Raw genomic sequence first — 22,197 nt, 5'->3', positions numbered from 1 at the left:
GATGGTCTTGCAGTTCACGGCGAACTTTGTGCGTTAACGATACGCCGAACATGCGAACATATGGAGATGTTCACGCACGCCATATTTTTTTGCATTGCTCCGAACTTTTTTTTAAATCAGATTGTTTTTATTGAGATTTTCAAAGCATTTTAAGAGACAAAACAGTCCCCTCCCCCCCCATTCCCAAGCGTCCTAGATCCAAGGAGATCTCCAAAAGTCCCTTCCATTAGGAGTCCGATCCTGAAAAGCAATAGTGACTCAAAACAGTTGGAAGTCCGGTACATAATTCCCAAACACGTAATACATATCGCCAATCCGTGCACATCAGCATATTACAAGACAACGTAATAGATCATATACACCACCTCTTACCCTAAAAGACTATACCCTAGTCCCACTCTCATCTACCACCCCTCTCCCCCTCCCAGTGAGCAATGACACCAATGTCCCCCAAGTGTGACCTCAAAAAGCATAAGTAAAACCGGGGTGGTCTGGACTCCAGTAGTTATTTAAGCAACGTTAATCTACAATATTGTAATATTGCCTCCACCTACCCCAAATCTTCTCATACTTTTTGCATTGCTCCGAACTTTGACCCATGACACATCCATCAGGTGGGACAGGACAGCCAATTGAGACATTTCAGCATATGGACACCCCCCCACCCTATAACAGATCCCAATCTGGCAGCCATTTTACATTATGTGTTTTGCCAGTGTAAAGAGAGGTTGCATTTTGGAGCAGACACCAAACGCTAGCTAATAGGGCCACAAAAGTACTTTTAAGGACTGGTAAATTTGTGCTATTGATAGGTGTGATACACAGAGGGGTGTGATAGAACCCATAGAAAGTATATTATAGTGCATTTGTATGCTTCCAGAAAATACTGATGGAGGCCTGCTATATATCAGCTTCCACAAAATAGTGATAATAATAATAATATGATAGAGGTTTTCCATATACCTGCGTCCACAAAATACAGATTGCGGGTTTTGGTATGCCTGCTTCAACTAACAACTGATTGAGGCCTTCCATATATCAGCTGGATATATGGAAGGGCTGTGGCCCGCCATGTGTGCGATTTCCACCAAGGTGACCCGCGGGTCATTAAAGTCAATGGTATTGAAGCAGTTGCCCCCCCAAAACGTGGAGGTGACTGGGACAAGATCATATTACAGCGGGAAGCCCGTTGGATCTTTCTCCTACGGACAGTCGCACCGACGGGCTTGAATGAACAGTTGAATTTTAGCTGTTTTCTGTGATTGAATCAGCTGGGTCTGGTTCCGTTTTGACAGATCCCCTGTTCATTCAAGCCCGTCTTGCTAATTAATGTTATTGAATTGGCTAGGTCCAACCTATGTATCCATCTATATATACCCTGTTCATGGTATCCAACTGTATTTGACTCTTTCTTTAATTATGGAGTACATAACCTTTTCCATCTACTTATGTCAGCAGCATATTCATTGGCCACAATACTAATGTACTATTGTTTGACATTGCCCAGATATCCAATCTTGGTCTATATCAGACCAGTAGCCTAAATACTGATTTTATTGATGGTCCGATTGCGGACCAATACGCTGTGGCAGCGGGGCGAGTTCTGATCACCTTGCCACCTAACAGCGTTAATAGGCATGAGTGGCATCACCCTCTGTCCGGAGCGCCGCTGTCAATTCAGCCGGCAGCCGCGGCGAGATTCAACGATGCCGCGCATGCGCAGGAAGGAGCCGTCATCCAGGGCACTTCCGTGCGTCTCAAGCCTCGCTCCTGTCTCTGTAATGGGCGCATGCGTGGCGCCTATGTGCAAGCGCACGGATGCGCCCATTGGCCTTACCATATTGTGGGCGGCGGAGGCGGCAGCCAGGTAACTATTTAAATATGGTGGGAACGCCAGTGGGGTTGGCGTCCCAAGTGCAGTCTTTCTGTGCATCACATAACTGCAAGTACCATAGTCTCTCCATCTATAGAGACCACCCTAGGAGGTGTCCACCATCTGGCCATACCTCCACTACTGGCCGACGAACTTTGTCAGGCTGGTCTCTAGGGATTGAGGACTTATTTAATACCCATTCCTAGTGCTCTTCCCTTCATCTCCCCTGATGAACTGCTTGATATACTTTTTTTCAGGCAGTGAAACATGCGTGTAGGGAGCTTTTTCTAGATCCTTTAGGGACATATAGTATTATCTTTGAGGGACAGGTTCCGGACGGGGTCGTTCTTGTAAGGACGAGTGCCCTGTGGTGAGGCTCCTACCTATATCTAGTGTTAGGAAATAATTGTCAGTCAGCCATAGGGCCTTTACAGGGACCCTGCACTCTTGTGTATCACTGCCTGACATCACTTTTTCATTTTTCTACATGAAGAAGCCTCTACTGGAGCTTTGTCGGGGGTGAACGATCCGTATCCTGTCTCGCGGTACCGGTAGGACAATCGGTTACTGGTGCCGCCGTGCACCATTTGAGTGTATTTATGTATTTTTCATTTGGGATAGATACCTAGGTGATTTCTAGTGTATACCAACATTTTCTATCCCAAGGTTTGTCATTGCACACTTTATTTAGGAACTATTCTATGTTTTATTTGCATTATCATTAAATGTTATATTTTAGATTACCCACCTCCTGAATCATATATCAGCTTCCACAAAAATAGTGATAGAGGTTTTCCATATACCTGCGTTTACAAAATTACTGCTTGAGGGTGATATACCAACTTCAACTAACAACTGATGGAGGCCTGCTATATATCAGCTTCCACAAAATAGTGATAGAGGTTTTCCATATACCTGCGTCCACAAAATACAGATTGTGGGTTTTGATATACCTGCTTCAACTAACAACTGATTGAGGCCTTCCATATATCAGCTTCCACAAAATAGTGATTGAGGGGTTTGATATATCTGCTTTCACAAAATATTGATTAAAGGGTTCTATATACCTGTTTCCACAAAATACCGATTGAGGGCTGCAATATACCTGCTTCCACAAATACTGCTCTTCTCTAGGGACTTTGGCACAGGGTCATTTTGAAAATGACAGGCAGAGGAAGAGGCAGGCCGTTCCGCAGGGGTGGTAGAGGTCGGGCAGGTGCACCAGGCCGGAGCCTAAGTGGGAAGTAGGGGAAAGTGCGTGCGATTATGTCAAAGGACGCACCAGAGTTGGTTGAGTGGATCACTCAGCCTTCCGCTTCTGCACCCTCCTCATCCTCTGTATCTGCATCCTCCTCACTCTCTGCTGTGTGCACCCCCATAGACACCACCACCACCACCACCATAGCCCCTCCACTCGAGTCAGAGGAATTATTTTCCCATCCATTCCCAGACCTTATCGATGCGCAGCCATTCTTGGCATCGGATGAGGAAGAGGAGGTAGCAACGGCCGCCACCCAGCGGTCTGACGACAGTACCTAGATCAGCCGAAGAAGGGTGGTCCCCACTGTTGCTGCCTACTTCGAGATCTCTAATGTCAGTGGTGGTGAAGGTGACGATGATAACGTGTCGATTGATGTCAGGTGGGTGCCCACAGGAGAGGAAGAGGAGGGGAGTTCAGATGGAGAGATGGAGCAGCAGATAGGGAGGAGAAGGAGGAGAAGCAGGCAGAACTTGCAGTGCACAGGAGGCAAAAAGCAGACTGCAAATGTATCTGGAGCGAACCATCTACCATGCACAGTCACATCTTGCGCTCCCAGGACACCGGCACATGGCTCTGCAATGTGGGCTTTTTTTTTACTTGTCAGCTGCTGACAATAGTGTTGCCATCTGAAGCCTGTGCTGTCAACGCATAAGTTACGGTAAGCCCAACACTCACCTAGGGACGACCGCCTTATGAAAGCACCTGGCCTCCCATCACCGAGCCCAGTGGTAGCAAGCAACGCCGTCAGAACCCACAAAGCCACACTCCTGGAGCTCCACGCTCCTCTATCCTCCCTTTTGTCCTCCACTCCACCTTCCACCGTGCTGTCGTCGCATTCATCTGGCACAAAGCCGGCTTCCGTGGCCCAAATCTTCAAGCGTAAAAAAATGATAATGCCGGATAATCCTCTTGCCCAACGGCTGACCGCTGACTTGTCAGAACTGCTAGCCCGCCAACTACTGCTGTATAAATTGGTGGACTCGGAGGCCTTTAGAAAATTTGTGGCCATTGGCACACCGCAATGGAAGGTCCATTTCTGAGCTATATGGCCTAGCAAACATGGGCAGGGAAGGTACATAACTTTTTCTGCCCACTGGGCGAGCCTTTTGACAGCCGTCAAGCATGTAACTAATGGCACCCCCTGTGGATTTGGTGCTACTGCCACGGATTGCATGCAGGCCTGCCTCTTCTTCTCCTCCTCGGCTGACTCCTCCTTTTCCACTGCTACCACCTCTTCTGCTGCATCCCCCAAGCTCCTCAGAACCTATTTGACGTGCCAGGTGAGACGTTGCCATGCTGTGCTGTGGCTGTTGCGCCTGAAAGCCAAGAGCCACAATGGTCCTGCACTGCTTTCAGCTCTGTGGTCACAGGTCGATTAGTGGCTAACCCCTCTAATTTTGACAGTTGGCAAAGTGGTGTGCGACAACAGTGCCAATCTGCTGAGCACGCTGAAACAGGGCAAAATGACACACGTGCCATGCATGGCACACGTCCTGAACTTAGTCGTGCAGCAATTTGTTGCCAAATACCCCGGGGTCCAGGACGTCTTGTGACAGCCCACGGCACGCTGAAATTGATAGTCTGTTCCAGCAGAAACATGCCGTTAACAACTACCTGTATGAACTCTGCAGCAGGACAGGTTCTGGGGAGCTTGGTTTCTTTTCACTGTGCCAGTGGCTGCTCATGCAGGATGCATACAGACTTCTGCGACCATTTGATGGGATCACCAAACTGGTCAGTCGCAGCCAGGGCACCATCAGTGACATCGTACCTTACGCCTTATTTCTGGAGCGTGCATTGCATCGTGTCATTGATCAAGCCATCGAGGAGCAGGAGCTGGAAGATGAGAAGTCGCAATTCTAAATGAATTCCCAGGGGGTGCTACTTCATGACAAGTCAGCAGGAGTCTGAAGAGGAGTCAGAGGAGGATGGTGGCTGTGGGGAGGAGTCAGAGGAGGAGCAAGAAGAGCAGGGTTTAAACTTTTGAGGGATCCCAGGTGTTGTCCGGGGCTAGATGGAGGAGACCAAGTACAACATTCTCCTGGGTGATGAGCAGGAGCCAGGGCGCTCCACCGCTTCCAATTTAGTGCAAATGGGGGCCTTCATGCTCTACTGTATGAAGAGGGACCCCTGTATAAAAAGCATAAAGATCAAAGACCTGTACTGGTTGGCAACGGACGTAGACCCCCAGGTACAAACACAAAATGGCGGACATGTTACCAGCATCACAGAGGGCTGTCAGAATGCAGCACTTCCAGGCCTTGCTGCGATAGATGCTGCATTATACTGTTGCGGGCACTGGCAGAGGAATTTCCACCCACAGCGAAACAGGTGCGGGTACCAATACTACCACGCCAGCAAAAAGAGGGCGGTTTGACGATGTGTTGGTCTCTTCGGATATGAGATCATTCTTGCAGCAAACACATCAACAACCGCTCTCCAGATCCAGCCTCAGGGAACGCCTAGACCGACAGGTGTCCGACTACATCGGGTTAACGGCCGATATGGACGCTCTGAGAAGCGAGGAACCCCTGGACTACTGGGTGTGCAGGCTTGACCTGTGGCAAGAGCTGGCACAATTTGCCATGGAACTCTTGGCTTGCCCCTCGTCTAGTGTCCTGTCCGAAAAGGACGTTCAGCACAGCAGGGTTGATCGTGACCGATAAGCGCACTCGTCTAGCTCCAGACAGTATGGACTACCTCATGGATCTCGGAGGAATTGAACACCTGTGATGACCACGTGTAATTGAATTTCCTCATGCCAGCCCACACACATCCGCCACCACCCAGAACAAATATTGGTCCTTGCCCTATGTACACTGAGCAAAAATATAAACGCAACACTTTTTGGTTTTTCTCTCATTTTGCATGAGCTGAACTCAAAGATCTGAAACATTTTCTACATACACAAAAGATCCATTACTCAGCACCTTAATAGGCCACACCTGTGAGGTAGGATGGATTATCTCGGAAAAGGAGAAGTGCTCACTAACACAGATTCAGACAGATTTGTGAACAATATTTGAGAGTAATGGGACGTTTTTCTATATAATAAATGACCACCTAATTGTATTATTATTCGGGGGTAGGGCTAATATCTTTATAAAATTTTATAGATTCTAGTATATTATACTGTGCCCTGTATTTCCCAGTAGAAAATGATCCTTGAGAAACATAGTCCTCATCCCGGACCACCAGGACCAGGTAGCGCTCTGTCAGTACATGGCGGCCTCCCCTCCCCGCCATGCTGCTCCGCTGTGTACTGGTGCTTATTCTGACACTAGGACTGGGTTCACATCCTATTTTTGCCATCCATTTAATGCATACCAAAAATGTATGCGTTAACAGATGCCTCAGACTGATGCCATACAGTGGCGTCCGTTCACCATACAGTTCCATGGTAGAATTTTTTTTTACGTGAACGTATGAATTTTTTTAATGGACTCTGCAGAATACAAAAACGTGGAGTGCTGCACATTTGTATACATCAAACCGATAGGAAACAAAATTTTTCTAGGCTCCAGCAGGGCACATTTTTGAGAGTTTCCTTTTAAGGGTCCATTCACACGTCAGTAAGTGTTCTGCGGATCTGCAAATTGCAGATCCACAAAACACGGAAAATGGTAATGTGCTTTCCGCAACATCGCCAGCACTATAATAGAAAATGCCTAATCTTGTCCGCAATTGCGGACCAGAATAGGACATGTTCTATTTTTTTGCGGAAACGGAAACACGGATGCGGAAGTGCGGATCCACAGATGTGGATGCAGGCAGCACATTCCGGCCCCATTGAAAATGAATGGGTCTGCACCTGTTCCGCAAAATTGCGGAACGGATGCAGACTCATTTTGCGGACGTGTGAATGACGCATAAAAAATGGCCCCTGATTAAAATACATATTTTTTGTGGCCGATGTTCATCCATCACTAGTAGTAACAGTCGAATTGTCACCATTCGGCAGAGGGATGACTTCTGGCTCTACACCTTGTTGGACCCTCGCTACCGGTCCTAAATGGGGCCTTTTTTACACCTGCTGAGAGGGAGGACAAACTGAACTATTATAGAGACATCCTATGTAGTGAGTTTGCCGCTGCCTATCTGCACCATGGTCCATCCTCTTGCAGGTCTGACCTTGGGGGCCCTCTGCGCTCACGTTACTCTGCCATGGCTGCTGTGGCAGGGTGGGGGGGGGGGGTTAGGAGCAGTTCTAGCTCCATCAGCAGCAACTTGAGTATAGAGTCACCGATGAGCAGCTTTCTTTACCCGCCTAGTGAAGAAACTACTCACCAGTAGCAGCAGCTAGACCTGGACCTAAACCAGCAGGTGGTGGCATACTTGGACAATACCCTGCCACCCCACATTGAAGATACATTGGACTACTGGGCAGCCAAACTGGATTTGTGGCCGCAACTAGCAGAGTTTGCCCTTGAAAAGCTGTCCTGCGCGACCAGTAGTGTGGCATCAGAGAGGGTTTTTAGTGCGGCAGGGGCCATAGTTACGCCAAGAAGAACTCACTTGTCAACCCAAAATGTAGAGAGACTAACCTTTGTCAAGATGAATCAGGCATGGATCAGCCAGGATTTCCACCCACCAATGCCTGATGCATCAGACTAGATCATCCATGGTGCCACACCAACACTTTGACAAAAGAGAAAAGTTTATTCTGGCTACCTGCCTCAGCTACTATTCTAATTCTGCCACCCGTCTGATGCCACACATCCGATGCCAAGTGCTACTTCTTTCACCCACAATCTTCAGCTGGTACTCGTATTGCCACCCACCTCCCCACTTTGTCACTGGGTAACTCTGTGGTCTCCTGATGCTGCTGCCACCTCCTCACTATGTAACCTTGCCACTCTGTGGTCTCCTGATGCTGCTGCCACCTCCCCACTCTGTCACCGGGTCACTCTGTGGTCTCCTAATGCTGCTGCCACCTCCACATTGTCACCTTGCCACTCTGTGGTCTCCTGATGCTGCTGTCACCTCCACACTATGTCACTTTGCCACTCTGTGGTCTCCTGATGCTGCTGCTGCCGCCACCTTAACATTGTCATTGTTCCACTCTGTGGCCTCCTCCTGATGCTGCTGCTGCTGCCACCTCCACACTCTGTCATTGTGCCACTCTGTGGCCTCCTGATGCTGACACCACCTCCACACTCTGTCATTGTGCCGTTCTGTGGCCTCCTGATGCTGCTGCAACCTCCTGTGGCAATCGCAGCACTATGAAGTGCCTTTTGCGCTGTGGTATCGGAAATATTTAGGTATCTCTGACTTTTAGTCTAACCAGACTGTCTAATACTCTGTAATTCCTCTAGTGCCGTTCTATGGAAACAGTAGGTTTAAATAGCACACCAAATGCTTGAAATAACTTCTTTATTAACTTTAACTTTTCTTCATATAACACTGCCACCTCCGCAGCAGATAGTCTATGTACAAAACACGTGTTGAAAAGATATCACAAAATGGCGGTATGCATAAGATGGTGGTTCAACTGTTCAATCGTGTCATTCAACATAAAATAATGGATATATTTCTCTCTTGAGTATCTGTACTCTCACTTTAAGTTATTTAAGCACTTTATGATGAGAGGTATATCTGAGATTTAACTAATAGGTCTGCTTGCTCAACTTGGTTTGCAGTATGCAATTGCTTATGGTCTGGTATGAGCATTTCTCAGTTTGTATGCTTGCAATTTGGTGGAACTGTAAGTAAACACACATATAACTGGTTCAGTATACAGTTCTAATCACAATACTAATACTATAAACATTATATAACTGTTCTAAATACCTATTTTGGCCTCTTGTTCCCATTAAACTGAACTCTGACTGGAACTGTGTGTCTGTTCATCTCCTCTCTCTGGTGAGTAATGATTCAAGCTAGGGAAATTCCCCACACAGGCTGTCTGTGAGGCTGGCTGTGATTGGTGAAAACTCTTGCTGTGTGAGAATTTGGCTGTGATTGGTCTAGAGACTTCTGCCCAGCAACAACAGATTAACACTATGCTTTCTGTTGTTTCTGCTGTGTCACTGAGCTTACCTTACATTACAAAATGAATCTTAAAGGCATATTATCTTTTTCTGCTTCTGTGAACACAAAATATAACAGTTATATGACATCCACAACACAGTAAATAATTCTGCTTTTGTCTTTAACACATAAACATAGGAACTGTATTAAGGCTATTGGCAGGTCTAGCTGTATACACATATAAGCTATACTAGCAACCTAGGACAGGTCTTAGCTGGCCAGCTACACCTCCACACTGTCATTGTTCCACTCTGTGGCCTCCTCCTGATGCTGCTGCTGCCGCCACCTCCATACTCTGTCACTGGGCCACTCTGTGGTCTTCTCATGCTGCTTCCACCCTCCCCACTTCATGAGTGGGCCACTATTTTGCCTTTCAGCCTGGCTGACATCATCATTTATTTGACCCTTCTTCTTATCTGTCAGAAGGAAGGAAAAATGAGACGCACAATGCATCCTGTCTGTGTAGCAGCTGTAAGGCCTGTATGGTCCCATTAGAATTGGCTTATGATTTGGTAGCCAAAAGCAGGAGTGGGTACAAAACACAGAAGACATGCAAATATTCCAATCACGTGTCATCTGTTTTCGATCCACTCCTGTTTTTTTGGCTTTAGCAATACTGATGGATTACTGACCAAATGCTGTCCGAGTGAAGGCGGATGCTCAACAGACAGGATCAGTTTTTTGGGGGTTATTGTTCTGATGGATCAGAGGAAGGGCAAAATAATCAGTGACGTCAACACAAACTTACTGCTGACCCCCTCCCCACTGTCGGGGGGCTCTACTTGTATAAGTGTTTAAGAGAACAGGTTCTGTAGACATCTATGCTGATTCAGCTGACGATGGTGTAAAAGGAGTGCGCTTCTTCTTGACGCTGACATCGACCTGTAAGGCTGAGTTCATACTTGAGTTATTTGGTCAGTTTTGGCCCCGTGACTGCCCAAATAAGTGAAGTGTGCAGTGATTCTAAGAGTGATGCCTGTCATCTGCATGTCATACGGACTCACAGTATTATTTCACTACCACAGCAGACTCCCTATGCGTGTTACTGCAAGGCACAGTGTTCTACACCACTAAAAAGGTTCTCTGCAGCCAGGAAATAGCCTTTTTTTTTACGCGATTCACAGCGAATAAATTTGGATTGAACCACATTTTTCAAAACATTTGGCGAATCGGCCGAATCGAATTTCTGAAAAATTTGCTCATCTTTACTAATGACCTATTATATTGTAGCTCTGGAGGAGGTAAGGGGTGTGTGATATTGATGGTCTATCCCGAACATAGCCAATCAAAATCCTGGACAACCCCTTAACCCCACATTGATAGACCTCCACCAATCAGAGGATGATGGTCTATCCTTATGATACTGCATCAGTGTTAAAATCCAATAAAATACTATTTATTATCTGAAAAATATAAACAATACAAAAAAAAACATAATTAGTATCAAATGCTTAATACTGAAAAATATTACTTATTATTTATCCGTCATGGGAAATGCCATAAAAAAAAAATACAATTCCAGAAATGCTGTTTTTGGTCACTTTGCCTCCCCTGGTAAAACATAACAAAGGCAAAAAATCTGACATCACTGTTATCATACTGAGCCACAGAATATGGTTATCATGTGATTTGGGTTGCTAAAAAAATAACAGTGGAATTTCTTTTCTGATCATTCTTTTTTAATGCCACCCTACAAATAATTATTTTAAAGATTCCTAATACTTTATATAAAACATTAAGTGGCACCATTAAAAATACTATTCATCTTACAAAAAAAAAATATAAATAAAGACCTCATATGTTTTTGGGCTAAATTTTTTTTAAAGCATTTTAAATATTGGTACCACATTTGCTATGAGCCAGTCCTGTGTAACAGATCCTGAATTATAGAGTCCTAAAATATAAAAAATAAAGGTATATCTATTACATTACTTAACTCTTTTAGTATATGGAGGTGAATGCCTTCTGGACCTGGCGATTTGCCTATTTTAATCACTTTCTCCTGGTTCTGTTAGGCCACAGTTAATGGGGAGTTTACTTTGTCACTCAGAATTTCATCTGACGTTTTATTTTCTTTATTAAATACAGTGGAGAAAAAAATGTTAACTTCGTTTTCACCTCATCACCCTCTACAACTTATCCCTCATCACTTTTTTAGTTTTAAAATTTTTACCATTTATATAACTGAAGGACATTTTAGGGTTAGTTTAACTCTCTTTAGGCTACTTTCACATTAGCGTTTTTTGCGGATCTGCAAAAACGCTTCAGTTAACATAATACAACCGCATGCATCCATCATGAACGGATCCGGTTGCATTATGTCTTCTATAGCCATGACGGTTCTGTCATCAACACTATTGAAAGTCAATGGGGGACAGATCTGTTTTCTATTGTGTCAGAGAAAACTAATCTGCCCCCATTGACTTTTATTGTGTCTCAGGACGAATCCATCTTGCTCCGCACCACATCGCGGACAGAAAAACAATGCAGGCAGTGTTTTGGTATCCGCCTCCAGAGCAGAATGGTGACTGAACGGAGGTAAACTGATGCGTTCTGAGTGGATCATTTTCCATTCAGAATGTTTTAGGGCAAAACTGATCAGTTTTGGACCGCTTTTGAGAGCCCATGAAGGATCTCAGAAACAGAAAGCCAAAACGCTAGTGTGAAAGTAGCCTTAGCAATAAGCTTCTTTTTCTCCAGCCTGGTTGCATTTATTAGTTTTTTACATATTATATTTTTTTCTTATATCTGTGAAGGTTCTCATTTATCCAGGTCATGGTATATCTGTAAAGAATAAATCAAGGCAACTGGACTTACTGTACATTTCTTGAAAACTTTTCCCTCGTTCTTCCAACGAGCTTTCTCAGTTCTGAGTGACTGTACAAGAATTCTCTGGGAATAAATATGTAACTGAATCAACATCTGGTAATTATACCCAGCATGGGGTCAGAGGTCATTATACCCAGCATGGGGTCAAAGGTGTTGATTCCATTATCCTAATTGGAGTCAGTAGGTGATAATGACCTCGCAGAAAAAGGTGTCAAGACAGCATTGTATGTGGCAGACAATAGATGTCTAACCCCCAGCCTCTATTCAAGCTTGGCTTCTCCATTTTTATGTAGATGGCCTCCTTCACACCTCGTTTGTACCAATCGGCCTCTTTATCCAAAACACGCACTTGACTGTCTTCAAAGGTGTGACCTGTTTCTTTTAGATGTAAGTACACAGCTGAATCTTGACCAGAGGTTTTGGCTCTTCTGGCTCATCAGCGTATGGCTCAGCATAGAAGAGCCAAAACCTCTGGTCAAGATTCAGCTGTGTACTTACATCTAAAAGAAACAGGTCACACCTTTGAAGACAGTCAAGTACGTGTTTTGGATAAAGAGGCCGATTGGTACAAATGAGGTGTGAAGGAGGCCATCTACGTAAAAATGGAGAAGCCAAGCTTGAATAGAGGCGGGAGGGTTAGACATCTATTGTCTGCCGTATACAATGCTGTCTTGACACCTTTTTCTGGGAGGTCATTATCACCTACTGACTCCAATTAGGATAATGGATCAACACCTTTGACCCCATGCTGGGTATAATGACCTCTGACCCCATGCTGGGTATAATTACCAGATGTTGATTCAGTTACATATTATTCCAAGAGAATTCTTGCACAGTCACTCAGAATTGAGAAAGCTCGTTGGAAGAACGAGTGAAACGTTTTCAAGAAATCTACAGTACGTCCAGTTGCCTTGATTTATTCTTTACAGATATTTTTTTCTTATAGTTTTTAGCACTTCTTAACTTTCTTTCTTTAGTAATGTAAATGCTTTCCTTTTGTTATTTTTTGCCCCTTTAACATTTTGTATTTATCCACATAGTTTTTTTTTCCTGTTCTTAATTCCTTTATTCGTATAAGTTGTGTACCTCTCACAGTGAACATTTATGACAGTAACATAGTTTATAAGGCCTAAAAAAGACATTTCTCCATCCAGTTCAGCCTGTTATCCTGCAAGCTGATCCAGAGGAAGGCAAAAAAACAACCCTGTGAGGTACAAGCCAATTTTCCCCACTTAAGGGAGAAAAAAATTCCTTCCCGACTCCAATCAGGCATCAGAATAACTCCCTCGATCAACGACCCCTCTCTAGTAGCTATAGCCTTTAATATTATTACACACCAGAAATACATCCAGGCCCCTCTTGAATTGCTTTATTGTACTCCCCATCACCACCTCCTCAGGCAGAGAGCTCCATAGTCTCACTGCTCTTACCGTAAAGAATCCTCTTCTATGTTTGTGTACAAACCTTCTTTCCTCCAGACGCAGAGGATGTCCCCTCGTCACAGTCACAGTCCTGGGGATAAATAGATGATGGGAGTGATCTCAGTACTGACCCCTGATATATTTATACATAGTTATTAGATCTCCCCTCAGTCGTCTTTTTTCTAAAGTGAATAACCCTAATGCTGATAATCTTTCAGGGTACTGTAGTTGCCCCATTCCAGTTATTACTTTAGTTGCCCTCCTCTGAACCCTCTCCAGCTCTGCTATGTCTGCCTTGTTCACAGGAGCCCAGAACTGTACACAGTCCTCCATGTGTGGTCTGACTAGTGATTTGTAAAGTGGTAGGACTACCACCATCTATGCTCCTTTTGATGCAACCCATTATCTTATTGGCCTTGGCAGCAGCTGCCTGACACTGGTTTTTACAGCTTAGTTTGCTGTTCACAAAAATTCCTAGGTCCTTTTCAATGTCAGTGTTTCCCAGTGTTTTACCATTTAGTATGTACGGGTGACTTGCATTATTCCTTCCCATGTGCATAACTTTACATTTGTCAGTGTTAAACCTCATCTGCCACTTCTCTGCCCAAGCCTCCAATCTATCCAGATCCCTCTGTAGCAGTATACTGTCCCCTGTAGTATATATACAGTATACTGTCCTCTTCCGTGTTAATTACTTCACACAGTTTAGTTTCATCTGCGAAAAATTTATATTTTACTGTGCAAGCCTTCTACAAGGTCATTAATAAATATATTGGAGAAAATAGGGCCTAATACTGACCCCTGAGGTACTCCGCTAGTGACCATGACCCAATCTGAGTGTGTAGCGTTAATAACCACTAGTGATGAGCGGCAGGGGTCATATTCAAATTCGCAATATTTCGCGAATATTTCATAATATATTGGTCAAATATTCGCGAATTCGAATATTCGTTAGGAGTAGTGTTGATTGCGAATTTTCATAATGAGAATCAATGAGATCGTGAAAATCGATGGTACATTCTAACTCCCAGGCTTGTCGGGGAGGAGTATGCCAAAGTGGAACAACTGTACAGATTTTTTTTTAAAAAGACGAATATTCTAGAAAACAAATATATTCATTTTTTAGAATATTCGTAATATTCAAAAACAAGTATATATAGCAATAGAGCAAATATTCAAAAAAAAGAATATAGAGCAATTTAGCTAATATAGTGCTATAATCTTCTTTGTCTAATAGTTGTAATTTTTTTCTCATCTGAAGTTCAGATTGGAAAAAAATTACAACTATAATAAAAAAAAAAAATATTATAGCACTATATTAGATGGGAATGGGAATGCCTGGGGGTTAGAATATACCATAGGATCTGAGTTTTCACGATCTCATTGATTCTCATTGCAACAATTTGCATTACGAAAATTCGCAATCAACACTACTCCTGAAGTCAAAGACGTTGCAGCCTTCTCATTGGCCCACAAGCTAGAATCAGGGAGGGATCATGTGTACTGATTTAAAAAAAAAATCTCAAATATTCAAAATTACTAATATATATCACTATATTCTAAATATCTGCCTCTCTATCCTGAACCTCCATGCTACCATCTACACCTGCCTCTGTCCCAGTGAATGTCAACCCAGTGATCAGCAAACTCCATTTCAGATTATCAAGGGATCTCTGTGTATAATTTGCTCATTTAGATCCAGGATCTGGGTTTCCAAACATGCAATGTGCACACATCTTGCATAGCAATATGGACTCTCAAATAGATGTTTAAGGGCTGCATACATTGCACAATATGTTAACTTCAGCGCAAAGCACGCTTGCACACTTGCTGTTTCAGATTTCTTTTAAAGCTACTTTTTCCCACTCAACTGCAAATTACTTGTCAGGCTACATCAGAATGTATAAAATGCTACTTATTTCTGGACGTTTAAAAAAAAGAAACCTCCACCGATTCTGAATATTGTAACCATAGTAAAGTACTTCTAACCAAAATGGAAAGAGCGGAACATTTGCTCAAAGTGGTAGAAAATTAATTTCTACGTGCTAATGAAAATAGAAGAGGCAGAAAAGACATATATGTCGAAAGATGAATTTGTCTAATTGAAGTTTGTTGGTTCAGGTTCAGATGTAGAGGAAATAAATCCAGCTACAAAAGCTGGTAATGAACTGAGTGAAAAACCTTATCAATATTCCGCAGCCTAATGTAAGAAACAAGATATTTTACTTCTAAATCTAAAGAACTGAAAATATTTCACATGAAAACAACCTTAAAGGAGCCTGCGTCCAGAAGAGCCTCAGATCAGGGCAATTAGCTTCCCACCGGAGAAGTAGATCCTTAACTGCAAGTGGTTTGATGCTGGCTAAACTGAGGTGCACAGTGTTAGAAAGGTCCCAGTAGATATTTTGGGGCACAGTAAGATACTAAAGCTCGCCATGCTCATTTGGTCAACAGTTATTCCATATCAACCCCCATGCTGAGTTTGGTCGAGTGTTCCTGCATGCACAATAAGGAGCTTCTTCTTTACTGTGGCTTATCACCTTTGAGATAAAGAATTGGGCATGTTTAAGTTCAACTTTCCCAATCCTTTTTTTTTAAACCCGACGTGGGCACACTGCTATATGTGACCCCAGAGTTCCTTGTACCCGACGTGGGCACACTGCTATATATGACCCCAGAGTTCCTTGGCTACCGTCATCTCCCTGTTTCCAGCAGGCACACTTGCTAGAGCTCATTCCCGAATCCCTGCTACTCTGATCCAGAGGTCTGAGCTTGTCGGCATCTAGATGACCCTTTCAATCCATTTGGTCTGCAGCCGGCTCTTTGCCTGCAGTGTCTCTGTCCACCTGTAAGGGTGCACTCTTCTTTCGGCTCATAAAGGGCCATCGCGTGTGCAGCCTAATCTATGCAGCCTAGGGATGGCAAGCCTACCTAGGCAATTTAAGGCACCTTTCACTATGGAAGGGTGCCTGAGCAATAGGTTCTAATTGCTAGATTCTTAAAAAGGTGTGCCATTCTTCTGTTCATTTGCCTGTGTAGCAACCCCTGCCTGTTAACTGGATATGACCCTTTTCTGCCTGACCACTGCTCATTCCTCATATTGACCATGTCCTGCCCACCATTATCTTTGGACCGTTTACTGGACTGGAAAAGAGCTACATGCCCTGACATTGTCTTATTTCCCAATCATGGTTTTGCCTGATCCTTTGGTACTCTGCACTAGTGTCTCTTGATCCCCGTGGGTTACTAGCTACTGGACAGAAGCTACACCAAGAGGTAGCAGTCTGGAGGTTCCCCTGAGATGGAGTCCAGATCCCTGTACAGAGTTTAAAGGGTGAAGACAAGAGGTCCACTTAGATAACACCCTTAGTAGTAGCCCCATGCCAAATATGTTCAGTGACACAGCGTATCCACATCCTTTTCTGTAACACTATATACATTAGATGGTTGGTCGGTCCTGCCAAAACTGGCATGCTAGGCCAACAATATGTATGCAATGCCTAAAGTGGGTTGTCTAAGACTTTGATACTGATGGCCTATTCTCAGGACAGGTCATCAATATCAGGTCAATGGAGGTCTGACACCCTGCACCACCGCAGATCAGTTGTTTAGTTGTAGCTCTGGCTCTCAAATTACACAATTCCGTCCATAGTTTTCTTGTAACTGCAGCACCGATCCCAATGAAGTGACTTTATGGGGCAATTTACTGTGTACCATAGTATCCTTTTGTTCATCTTTACTGGAGCTTCAGGCAATTTGTTCTAATACCACACTCTACAATTCTCTGTTTTATGGAAATTCATTTTTTGGAACTTGATAATTAAAAAAATAAAATCACTGCTTAAAAAGCTGCCCAACTCAGGTAAGACACTCCAAGGGGGTGGGGTGGGTTTTGTTGTAGAGAGCAATGTAAACATTTGGTAAATAGTCCACGAATGAGTCCTAAGGATTAGAGTTAGAACGGCTGAGTGAATTGTGCTTTGTCTTTCTTTCAAAAAGTTTTATCTTTCAAAGCTTGATCACTCTGTTTGATGCATTGACATTTTTCTGGCTTGGCATTTGTATTCACTTGCCTGCATTCAACTAATGCCAGGCATTATAGGGAAAAAAGGACAAGAAGCATTGTATATTTTGCCAACAAGACCCCATGCAGTGAGGTGCGTTCACATCTTCCAAGGTTCACGTTGCTCTGTCTCACATTTGGATGCTCGTGAAGCTTGGAGATAATAAAATGAACTCCAGTTAATGATGTTGTAGATATTTGTTTCTGTGCCTACGAATTGATTAACGGGATTGGGTTTCGTTGGTAGACACAGAATTTGTTTTGTTTCATTTTAATGATGAGCATTAATTCAATAAGCTTCTAAACAATTGTAAAATAAATAAGCAGAAAATGCAACAGGAAACTATCACGTTGAGTGGATTTAGAGTGGTAATTTACAAAATTTGCAGTAATGTTCCTCTTCATTTTCTGATGTAGCTGTACCTATTATTACTCTGTTGTGATGGTGTTGCTAGTCCCAGATCTGCGGGTCACCTACTCCATGCACTAGTAGTCCACACCCATTTATAGAATGATAGGTGTATCAAGACCACCACCAGGGCAATGTGTTGTATTACTGTCAGGTGCAAGTGAAAAGGGACTCAAACTCACCTATGGGGAGCCGCGACCCTTTAGCCACCAGGCATTGCGTGGGAGATAAACTTCACTTATAAAATCTAAATATTCCACTGACATAAAAAATAATGATGTATCGAGATAGAATGGCTATCTGCAAATCTGGGCATGCAGTAGTGATTACAGGTGCAATCTGATTAGACACTGGGTCTTTCCACTAGAGGATGTAAAAGTGCTTCTCCTACTGTGCTATAAAAAAGCTCTCAGAGGATACTTTTGGATAATGTACCCCTTTGGTGAGGGATTGCTGACTGCTCGACATGCCTCTATTTTGCACTCAAAGATATTTTGCCCAGCTGACAGATTTTGGGAAGGGGCGCATCATTGTTGGAATAGGATGGTCATTTTGACGAATTGCCCGCCATTTAAGCTGTTCTGCCCTAACTGTTAGGAGGTGTTGGGAGCAATAGTTACATGAGGGAGCACACACGACAGACCATCAGTAGAAAGGATTGTTTGATCCACCGAAAAGAATGAGCAGCTCCCACAGTTTTGTTGTCCACCATCCAGACACAGGTGGCACCTTTATTACATAACCATGTCTCTGCCCGGACCATTTCCAGGCACTTAGCAGAAGGAAATATGGTGCCATGGCACCCATTAAGTGTCCTGCCATTGACAGCCAGTCGCCGTCCACTTTCTTTTCAGTGGTGTTGTGAATAATAAGCCTGGAATTCTACAGACTGGAGCTGAATCATTCACATTGACGAATCCACGTCTTGTTTGGGATCTGACGTCAGGTTCAAGTATGAAGGCCTCGTAGTGAGTAGAGTTGAGCGAACACCTGGATGTTCGGGTTCGAGAAGTTCGGCCGAACATCCCGGAAATGTTCGGGTTCGGGATCCGAACCCGATCCGAACTTCGTCCCGAACCCGAACCCCATTGAAGTCAATGGGGACCCGAACTTTTCGGCACTAAAAAGGCTGTAAAACAGCCCAGGAAAGAGCTAGAGGGCTGCAAAAGGCAGCAACATGTAGGTAAATCCCCTGCAAACAAATGTGGATAGGGAAATGAATTAAAATAAAAATTAAATAAATAAAAATTAACCAAAATCAATTGGAGAGAGGTTCCATAGCAGAGAATCTGGCTTCCCGTCACCCACCACTGGAACAGTCCATTCTCAGATATTTAGGCCCCGGCACCCAGGCAGAGGAGAGAGGTCCCGTAACAGAGAATCTGTCTTCATGTCAGCAGAGAATTAGTCTGCATGTCATAGCAGAGAATGAGGCTTCACGTCAGCCACCACTGCAACAGTCCATTGGCATATATTTAGGCCCAGCACCCAGGCAGAGGAGGGAGGTCCCGTAACAGAGAATCTGTCTTCATGTCAGCAGAGAATTAGTCTGCATGTCATAGCAGAGAATCAGGCTTCACGTCAGCCACCACTGCAACAGTCCATTGGCATATATTTAGGCCCAGCACACACACAGGCAGAGGAGAGAGGTCCCGTAACAGAGAATCTGGCTTCATGTCAGCAGAGAATCAGTCTGCATGTCATAGCAGAGAATGAGGCTTCACGTCAGCCACCACTGCAACAGTCCATTGGCATATATTTAGGCCCAGCACACACACAGGCAGAGGAGAGAGGTCCCGTAACAGAGAATCTGGCTTCATGTCAGCAGAGAATCAGTCTGCATGTCATAGCAGAGAATGAGGCTTCACGTCAGCCACCACTGCAACAGTCCATTGGCATATATTTAGGCCCAGCACCCAGGCAGAGGAGGGAGGTCCCGTAACAGAGAATCTGTCTTCATGTCAGCAGAGAATTAGTCTGCATGTCATAGCAGAGAATGAGGCTTCACGTCAGCCACCACTGCAACAGTCCATTGGCATATATTTAGGCCCAGCACACACACAGGCAGAGGAGAGAGGTCCCGTAACAGAGAATCTGGCTTCATGTCAGCAGAGAATCAGTCTGCATGTCATAGCAGAGAATGAGGCTTCACGTCAGCCACCACTGCAACAGTCCATTGGCATATATTTAGGCCCAGCACACACACAGGCAGAGGAGAGAGGTCCCGTAACAGAGAATCTGGCTTCATGTCAGCAGAGAATCAGTCTGCATGTCATAGCAGAGAATGAGGCTTCACGTCAGCCACCACTGCAACAGTCCATTGGCATATATTTAGGCCCAGCACCCAGGCAGAGGAGGGAGGTCCCGTAACAGAGAATCTGTCTTCATGTCAGCAGAGAATTAGTCTGCATGTCATAGCAGAGAATGAGGCTTCACGTCAGCCACCACTGCAACAGTCCATTGGCATATATTTAGGCCCAGCACCCAGGCAGAGGAGGGAGGTCCCGTAACAGAGAATCTGTCTTCATGTCAGCAGAGAATTAGTCTGCATGTCATAGCAGAGAATGAGGCTTCACGTCAGCCACCACTGGAACAGTCCATTCTCAGATATTTAGGCCCCGGCACCCAGGCAGAGGAGAGAGGTCCCGTAACAGAGAATCTGTCTTCATGTCAGCAGAGAATTAGTCTGCATGTCATAGCAGAGAATGAGGCTTCACGTCAGCCACCACTGCAACAGTCCATTGGCATATATTTAGGCCCAGCACCCAGGCAGAGGAGAGAGGTCCCGTAACAGACAATCTGGCTTCATGTCAGCAGAGAATCAGTCTGCATGTCATAGCAGAGAATCAGGCTTCACGTCACCCACCACTGCAACAGTCCATTGTCATAAATTTAGGCCCAGCACTAGTGTTGAGCGGCATGTCCCATATTCGAATTCGCGAAATTTTGTGAATATTCGAAAGAATATTCGTAAAATATTCGCGATTATTCAAATTCGTTATTATTTCGCATATGCGATAATTCGAATTATCGCATAATACATATGCTATGCAAAATTCACATGTGCGCTAATGAAATCGCCTTACGAAGATTCGCAACTCAATTCAATCACTAATGTATGAATGCAATGCCCTTTGCCTCTGTTCTGGGACAAGTGTAGATATTCGCATGTGCGCTAATAAAATCGCCTTACGAAGATTCGCACCTCAATCACTTTCTAGGGAATGTGAGACTTTTGGGAATCAATCGAGATACAGTGGGGGGTGATGACAGTAGTTGACAGAGTACAGATCAATGTAATCTGTAAGGTGGAAAGTAAAATAAAAAATACGAATATTCGTAAATCGAATTTTACGAAGTTCTACGTATTCGCGAATATGGTGCTATACTATATGAATGCACAGGCCTTTGCCTCTCTGTTCTGGGGACAAGTGTAGATATTTGCATTTGCGTTAATAAAATCGCCTTACGAAGATTCGCAGCTCAATTCAATCACTAATGTATGAATGCAAAGCCCTTTGCCTCTGTTCTGGGACAAGTGTAGATATTCGCATGTGCGCTAATAAAATCGCCTTACGAAGATTCGCAACTCAATTCACTAATGTATGAATGCAAAGCCCTTTGCCTCTGTTCTGGGACGTGCCGATATTCGCATGTGCGCTAATAAAATCGCCTTACGAAGATTCGCGCCTCAATCACTTTCTAGGCAATGTGAGTAAGATCTGAGCTGTTGGACCTTTGGGAAACAATCAATTATATGTGTACTGTAATTTTGTGGGGGGGGGGGGGAAACAAAAAACGAATATTCGTTTTTACGAATATATAGCACTATATTCGAAATATTCGCGAAATCGCGAAGTTGCGATATTCGCGAAAAAAATTTGCTTTTCGAATATTCGCGCTCAACACTACCCAGCACCCAGGCAGAGGAGAGAGGTCCCGTAACAGAGAATCTGGCTTCATGTCAGCAGAGAATCAGTCTTCATATCATAGCAGAGAATCAGGCTTCACGTCACCCACCACTGTAAGAGTCAATTTTCATAAATTTAGGCCCAGAACCCAGGCAGAGGAGAAAGGTCCCGTAACAGACAATCTGGCTTCATGTCAGCAGAGAATCAGTCTTCATATCATAGCAGAGAATCAGGCTTCACGTCACCCACCACTGCAACAGTCAATTGTCATAAATTTAGGCCCAGCACCCAGGCAGAGGAGAGAGCTCCCGTAACAGAGGATCTGGCTTCATGTCAGCAGAGAATCAGTCTGCATGTCATAGCAGAGAATGAGGCTTCACGTCACCCACCACTGCAACAG

Source organism: Bufo gargarizans, chromosome 5 (genome assembly GCF_014858855.1).
Source record: "Bufo gargarizans isolate SCDJY-AF-19 chromosome 5, ASM1485885v1, whole genome shotgun sequence".
Classification (NCBI taxonomy): Eukaryota; Metazoa; Chordata; class Amphibia; order Anura; family Bufonidae; genus Bufo; species Bufo gargarizans.
The sequence above is the reverse complement of the archived record's forward strand: the minus strand, read 5'-3'. Positions refer to the sequence as shown.